General features: G+C 43.8%; 1 non-coding gene across 1 annotated transcript; it reads left to right on the top strand.

The window, feature by feature from the left end:
- The first annotated feature begins 4529 nt into the window (after nt 1-4529).
- On the top strand, nt 4530-4620 carry trnap-agg (transfer RNA proline (anticodon AGG)). Its single transcript is given in 2 exon segments — nt 4530-4565; nt 4585-4620. It is a non-coding gene; the product is annotated as a tRNA-Pro (tRNA).
- Nucleotides 4621-6526: the final 1906 nt, after the last annotated feature.

The raw sequence follows: 6526 nt of genomic DNA, 5'->3' as shown, positions 1-6526 counted from the left end.
TGTGAAAATATTTCTGTATCTGTCAATCACAATTACTGTTTGGGAAAAGTGAGATGAATCCGTAACATCATCACGGCTGTGACAGACAGAGAAAGACACAGAGAAATGCAGGAAGAGACTATCAGGACACACACACAATGACACACAGAAAAGGTGCCGATATGAAGAAACTGTTTTTTTCGGAAAATGTGTTTTCTGCTGCACACAGAGAGGCCCTGTTTGTAAATGTATATCCTGCTGTGTAACTGTGCTCTCTGCTGTGTAACTGAGCTCTCTGCTGTGTAACCGTGCTCTCTGCTGTGTAACTGTGCTCTTTCTGTCGGAACCGTCACTCTGCTGGTGACAGATCTTCACTGTGGTTGCGTCAAATCGTTCCCAGTTGTGGAAATTGATCCGCCTGAAGCAGAACCTTTCTGCGCCATTACTGAGGCGAAATTTCAATTCCAGATTTGTTAAACCTTGTCACCAAGGGTTAGTTCAGACCTCTGGATTCCCAGTCCAGCGACATAACCTTGCCTTCTTGTTGTGAAGACAGTTCATTCAGCATCAATCTTTTCCGATAATAGTAAGGAAGCGCTCAACATGGGGCTCGAACCCACGACTCTGGGAGTAAGAGTTCTATGCTCGACCGACTGAGCTAGCCGAGGTGGTGCTGCATTGCCCATTAAACCTCTTCTTGTGGAGAGTGGCTGCGGTGCTCATTCGGAGGGTAAGTAATGACTTGTTGGGCCGAATGGCTTTCTGCGCTGGAGAATCTACGATTCTATGAAGCAAGGAGGTTGATGCGTTCAAATGCTTCTGCTATAATGTCCACTCCTGACACCATATAGAAATGTTCGTCTTTGAATGACTGGAAACCAAGGAGTTGTAATTAAAAAAAATAATTGATTTAATAATTGAGCTGCTCCTCCTGGCTTGTGCTCTGACCGCGATCCGGGGAGAATTGCAGGAATCCAGACACGTGATCATTTTAGTTGCGTCATCACGTGACCATTCGGTCTCCACTGGTCTCCCTCTGTGCTCTAATTTCTAGATTCATCATTTTAATTTTCATCCAGACTGGGAAGTTTAGTGCTGCTGCATTTGAAAAGGAACATGAATTTCTAATATTTTTCCAATGTAACTGATGTTGTTACACAAACTATTTAATCAGTGGAATTGTGCGTTTAGTGAACTCAGATTTTCGAATATCTGAAGGCTTCTTTCCAAATCGAATGGTTATTTTCCACAAGATTCAACCCCTCCTCACATAATCCCCAGGGCCGCTTTGATCGCTTGAATGCAATGACTTCCTGGAGTGATTCCAGGCCGGTTTTAGAATGTATTCTATCGACCAAATTACTGTTGAATGATGCAGCTGTGATAGCCGAGTGGGCAAGTCGTTGGACTTCAAATCCAATAGCGTTTCCCCCCCTCAAATTCGAAATGTTTGTTCAACTCCCCGGAAAAGCTGCCGGCTCGACAATGAATCGGAATTTCGGTTGGTTGTCTGTTAACGGTAGTAACATTTATCGAATTCAGTTTTTTAGAAAAACGTTCTTTTTGGAAACTAAACGAAACATAAAGATAAATAAGGAGTTCACCCTCAAAGCAACAATCAATAAATAATAAAGTTTCTTGCAACGTTCGGAAGGAGAAGCAGCAACGGAAGCGAATGGAAACGTGGTTCGGTTTCATTCAGGTGAATGTATTTCTGTGTAAAAAGATCGTGGCAGAAATGGAACATTTTTTAAAAATATTTTCTTGTTCTCTTTCTGTTGTCTCTCTATATGTTTCTTTCTCTCTCCCTCACTCACTGTTTTTGTGCTTCTCCGGGGGCTGATTGGATACACAGTGAAACTCAGCCCCATCTCATCCCAACTCTTTTGGACGAATACGTCCTGGTGATGGACGGTCGTGAATCAGTGGAAGAATCGACAAACTATTCCATTCTTGCTCTGTAAGAAGTTCCATTCCTGGTTTTGAGGTGGCTCTGGGATAAAGGGATCGAGAGAGAACGAGTCTGACTCTTACTCTTCAAATCATTTCGTGCGCACTTGTAGAAAGTGGATGTGTCTGAGAACAGGAGAAAAGCAGATCATGGGGGTGTGATTGATTTTACTGAACCGGACCTAGAAAAGTGACGGAAACTTCGAAACAGTCAGCTTCTGACTGAGAGCTGGTAAGGAATTACGGCTGACATGGAGGCAGTTCATAGTGAATTCTTACAGCAGATCGAATCTTGAAGCGGTGTTGGCATATTGTTTTCGTAGAGACTGACAGTTTCTGAAAAGATCAGTTGTGCTTGTTTTTGTTTTGCCCAGTAGTTTGGGGAATCTATTTGGAGCGGGTGCAGTAGGTCAATATCTGTGCTTCTTGCTTGCCCAGCTCACCGGGCAGCAGCAGCTCCATTCCTCGCCAAATTAGTGGGCACAAACGACAAACCCACATTATTGTATCCCCGCGGAGGTTCGAACCCCGCTCGCAGCGGCTCTGCTCCGGAATATTTACTCGGCTCCATAAACAAACCACTGGCCACACAAATGATCGGGGCTCCCTTTGCATCTCATTGATGGTTTTCACCCAATTTGGCTGTTTCGGGAATGAAAGTAAAAATTTATCGCGTCTGGTAATTAGTATTTTTAAATAAACTAAACTAAACATCTGAAACAATACTTAATAAATGATAATTAACGAATATTAATCAATATTTAAAAAGTGTTTTGCAACGATTGGAAGGAAATGCCCATCCCATCAGGGCAGGATATGTTGGGAATGGACCGGAGTGAAACATTCCCAGACCATGTCCAACATGTTTCTCCTCAGTATGAAAACTCCCTGCGGAAAGACTGAAACAGACACTCATTTGATCACATCATGATTAACATCACTCACACCTTAGCCATGAGGCCACTGATGAAGTCATGAATTTCGAACAGAAACTTCTAGCTAAGTTCCGCATACATGAGTACGGCCTCAACCGGGACCTTGGATTCATGTCGCATTACATTTATCCCCCACCATCTGGCCTGGGCTTGCGAAATCCTACCAACTGTCCTAGTGTGAGCCAATTCACACCCCTCTAACAGGGCTAAATCGCTGGCTTTAAAAGCCGACTGAGTCAGATCGGAAGCATGGTTCAATTCCCGGATCAGCCTCCCCGAACAGGCGACGGAACGTGGCTTTTCACGGTAGCTTAATTTGAAACCTACTTGTGACAATAAGCGATTTTCATTTTCATTTTCATTTCATCTCTGGACCTGTAAAGACTTAATTACCTGCAAATGCTGGCATTCAAAGCATTGTCTTGCATTTTTGACTTTGTCTATATATATGTTTTCGGAACATACCTCTTCATTCACCTGAGGAACGAGCAGTGCTCCGAAAGCTAGTGTTTGAAACACACCTGTTGGACTTTAACCTGGTGTTGTCAGACTTGTTACTGTGCACAGCAGGGGCTGACAGATAAAGAGTCATTCACCACCCAAATGTCGATATGCACCTCCCCCAACACACGCGCATGCCCACTGCCACTGAAAGTTTTGTCATGATTCTGATATGCAGACGTTTTAACGGAAACTAGCAAACAACATAATGATTTTATCCACTCAATAACAATATCAGAGATTGATCATTACAGATTTTCTTCGACCTTCACACAGATTTTCAGAGAATGAAAGATACTGAATGAATGACAGACTCTCATACAGTCCCAGAGACTCTCGCAAAGCGATTTAACTGAATCCCAAAGACAGATTGTTGCAGAAGATATGTAACAAGCCGAAGAATGATTGGTATATTACAAATATGGAATGAATCTGACTCTGCCATATCGTGTCAGAGACTGAAATATGCAGCAATTGTATTTCAAAATTGATCGCACTTAGCAGGGTGGTAGTGTCAAATAACCGGATGGTGCGAATCCTCAATGTGCAAATGGGACCTTGTCGCCACAAGGACTGTGTAATGGTCACTCTGAACGTCAAGACTATGGGAGACAGAGCTCCACAGACTGACTCCTACTTTCCACAGACCACCACTGACTGAATCATGGTGAATACCAAGAGCTGAATTATGTTGTCAACACTCACATAGAAATGGCACACAGAATAAAATGGCGAGATCGTGGAAAATGTGGACCGTTTTCCATGACCGGCAGCAACCACTGGAAAAAGGCAGATCCATCAGACAGGATTCGCTCTCACCTCCAATGTGTCAGCTCAGCCTTCAGCAGATTGAGAAAGAGAATACTTGAAGAGCAGCTTCATGACAGAATCGTTCGGAGTGACCATTGCACAGTGCTTACTCAGCAACGGCAAAGACTGGTCCAGTATGTGTTTTATTCTGTTCGCAGTGGAGGCCAACAAACCAAAAATACTCCAATTTACCCAATGATCCCAGTACGAAAAGCAAGGGACAAAAATTGTTTATTTTGATTTTATTTCAACAACGAAACAAAATTGAACAGGAATTAAAAAGCGCATTGAGCTGATACAATAGGCTTCGGGACGCAATGATAAGCTGGTTTGAGTAATGGCTGTCTGTTGGTTGGCTCGTTGGTCTAGGGGTATGATTCTCGCTTAGGGATTTCCATTAACGGTAAAATGCGAGAGGTCCCGGGTTCAAATCCCGGACGAGCCCTGTTTATGTTTAATCAGTACGATCCATGTGGTGTCATTGACTGAAATCGGGAGCAAGTTTGAGCTCCAGAGAATGTGTCAGTACAGAACACGTGAAGAAACGAACGCTACATTTAAAGACTGTTTCACCATGGTGTCGGACTCTGAATTTATCCTCAGATATCAAGAAAAACAAACGAATGCTTGCGCATCCAGGTAGTTGGCTGAATGCAATGTTTGTATGTAACCCCGATAAACCTTTGATTTATTTGCTGAATCTCCGCCTTAAAAATAATCAATGTCCCGCTTCCGCCGCCTTCTGAGGCAGAGTTCCAAAGTCGCACAACTCTCTGTGAGAAATTTCTACATCTCCATCCGAAAAGGGCGACATCCTTGTTTTTAACTGCCCAGTAGTTCTGGTCTCACCCACAAGCAGTGACATCCTTTCCACCTCCACCTTGCCAAGACCATTCAAAATCTGATGTACTTCAATCAAATCAACTGTCACTCTTCACATCTCTATTGGAAACAAGTGCAGTCTGTCTAACCTTTCCTCATTAGAAAACCCGCTCATTCCTGGACCAATCGAGGAAACCTCCTCTGAACCGTATTTACCTAAATAAGGAAACCAAAACTGCACAGAATTAGCGAAATGTGTAGCTCCTGGAATAAAAGGGACAGCAGCAATATGGATATAAATGTGGTTGAATAATCAGAAACAGAATATAATGGCCAGTAGAGAGTTTTCGGACTGGAAGAAGGTTTGTAGTGTGCGACATGGGTTCCTACTGGAATATTTGCTTTCCCTGGTATATAACAATGTGCTAGATCATGGTGCAGAGGGAACAGTTTCAAAGTTTGATGATGGTACAAACTTGGAAATTTTCTGAATTGATACGTGGACAGTCTAGAACTTCAAACGACGAAAGATGATTTTCAGTCTGGAGACGTGTGAGATGACTGGTTTAGACTAGAAACCAGGCAGGGGCTGGTTTAGCACACTGGGGTAAATCGCTGGCCTTTAAAGCAGACCAAGGCAGGCCAACAGCACGGTTCAATTCCCGTACCAGCCTCCCCGAACAGGCGCAGGAATGAGGCGACTAGGGGCTTTTCACAGTAACTTCATTTGAAGCCTACTTGTGACAATAAGCGGTTTTCATTCATTCATGATGCATTTTTTAAGGGAATGTAGAATCATAGAATTTACAGTGCAGAGGTGGCCATTCGTACCATGGAATCTGCACCAGCTCTTAAAATAGCACCCCACTGAAGTCCACCCTTTCCCTGTATCCCAGCAACCCCATCTAACCTAAGGGTAATTTAGCATGGCCAATCCACCTATACTGCACACCGCTGGAGTGTGGTAGGAAACTGGAGACCCGGAGGAAACCCACGCAGACACAGGGAGAACACAGACAGTGATCCAAGTGGGAATCGAACATGAGACCCGGCGCTGTGAAGCCACAGTGCTAACCACTATTCTACCGTGCTGTCCCTGAATCATGGTGAATACCAAGAGCTGAATAATGTTGTCAACACTCACATAGAAATGGCACACAGAATAAAATGGCGAGATCGTGGAAAATGTGGACCGTTTTCCATGACCGGAAGCCACCACTGGAAAAAGGCAGATCCAGCAGATAGGATTCGCCCTCACCTCCAATGTGTCAGCTCAGCCTTCAGCAGATTGAGAAAGAGAATACTTGAAAAGCAGCTTCATGACAGAATCGTTCGGAGTGACCATTGCACAGTGCTTACTCAGCAACGGCAAAGACTGGTCCCGTATGTGTTTTATTCTGTTCGCAGTGGAGGCCAACAAACCAAAAAAAACCAATTTACCCATGATCCCAGTACGAAAAGCAAGGGACAAAAATTGTTTCTTTTGATTTTATTTCAACAACGAAACTGCGAGGGCAGCATGGCGGCAC

Source organism: Scyliorhinus torazame, chromosome 24 (genome assembly GCF_047496885.1).
Source record: "Scyliorhinus torazame isolate Kashiwa2021f chromosome 24, sScyTor2.1, whole genome shotgun sequence".
Lineage (NCBI taxonomy): Eukaryota > Metazoa > Chordata > Chondrichthyes > Carcharhiniformes > Scyliorhinidae > Scyliorhinus > Scyliorhinus torazame.
Note: the sequence above shows the minus strand (reverse complement) of the source record. Positions and strands in the feature narration are given on the sequence as shown.